Source organism: Tasmannia lanceolata, unplaced genomic scaffold, assembly GCF_043159265.1.
Source record: "Tasmannia lanceolata isolate RefF3 unplaced genomic scaffold, GAP_Taslan_0.1 ptg000015l, whole genome shotgun sequence".
Classification (NCBI taxonomy): domain Eukaryota; kingdom Viridiplantae; phylum Streptophyta; class Magnoliopsida; order Canellales; family Winteraceae; genus Tasmannia; species Tasmannia lanceolata.
In genome coordinates, this window is record NW_027518692.1 from 58,211,064 (window position 1) to 58,212,633 (window position 1,570).

Here is a 1,570-nt window from a genome sequence, read left to right on the forward strand (position 1 = left end):
GATGAGTTTCTCATACACACCCATCAACTTCTTCTCTCCTCCTTTGTCTTGGATTTTTTAAACCTCTTATTTTTATTTTTCAATCTTCTAATCATGATTTATAACAAATAAGTATTGGTCGGTTGGTATAGAGTTAAACATGTTCGCATCCACACACCTCAGTTTTCATAAAACTCAACTCAACTAAGCCTTTGTCCCAAACTAGTTAGGGTCGGCTAATGAAACCTTCAGAAAATCTTCATGAAGAAGGTGAAAGGATCTGTGGCTCAAATTGACTAAGTCTGATCTTGACACCTTGATTTTTATAATTGGCATAATATTAATATTTTGAGTACAAGTTAATAAAAACTCACAACGAAACAACCAAAGTCGTTGTAGTATAGTGGTGAGTATTCCCGCCTGTCACGCGGGTGACCCGGGTTCGATCCCCGGCAGCGGCGTAGTTTTCTTTTTCGTCTCGAGGAAAGATATGAAAAAAAAAAAGAAAAAAGTGCCGTTATCAAAGCCCCCGAATGTGCGACTAATGATGGGGAATAATAGTTTCGCCCCCTTTTTCTTCCTTCGGCCACCCCCTTGTACTGTATAAGAGTAATCATAAATACCGTAGAGGGGCGCTGGCCAGCAAAGAAATCCACATGCTCTTAGGTAAATTTACTAATTTACCCTTATGGAAATGTAAATTACATAACGAATTGCAAAATTTGATTTGGCCACTTCCATTGATATTTCACACATTGTTTGGATTACAGATACTTCTATGATCCAACGGCTATAAATGCTCCAATGGAGAAGAAGTTGATATGTGTCGGCCTTAATCTTTCATCCATGGTTGATTACTCAATTTTCACTCATTTTCACAGTCTATCTCAAGTTGCCAATCAGGAAAATTGGACTATCCGATTACTTGGATTTTCTTATCATGTAACCCTTACCACAAGGCCTACCGAATGAGAGATTCGGGTGGACCCGGATTAAGTTTTCCATGTTTTTTCTTGAACTATTTTATCTAATTAATACAAATAAATAGCAAAAAATTTACCCATGATTACTTTCAAACATTTATTAAACCCAAATGCTTCAATGACACATTGTACATTGGAGAGAAGCAAATGCTGCTGCGGATTTTCTTTCCAGAGAATTTATATGATGGGTGGCCGTGAAAACACGTGAAGTCTGAAAAAAGTAGGTACGGCCCACTTTTTTTATGATCCAAACCGTTCATCTATTTGGGCACAACGTAAATAGGTTGTGCCCCAAAAATCATTTCCATAGGATGATCCTAACCCTCCGATCTGTAGAAGATTCCATAAATGATTTTTGGAGCACTACATATTCAGATCAGTTCAGATCAACGGTTTGGATCATAAAAAAAAATGGGCCGTACCTACTTTTTTTAGACTTCACGTGTTTTCACGGCCACCCATCATATAAATTCTCTTCTTTCCAAACCTGTTGATCCCCTCATTGGTTATGATCTCCCTCTGGAGGCTATTCCTTCGTATCTTACATCCATTCTAAACAGCGACTCTAACGGGAGTTTGCTGATTGCGCTTGTAACTTCCTTATTTTC

At 38.1% G+C, this 1,570-nt stretch overlaps 1 non-coding gene across 1 annotated transcript; it reads left to right on the forward strand.

The window, feature by feature from the left end:
* Positions 1-368: 368 nt before the first annotated feature.
* Positions 369-440, forward strand: TRNAD-GUC (transfer RNA aspartic acid (anticodon GUC)). The gene has a single exon. It is a non-coding gene; the product is annotated as a tRNA-Asp (tRNA).
* The last annotated feature ends 1,130 nt before the right edge of the window (positions 441-1,570 follow it).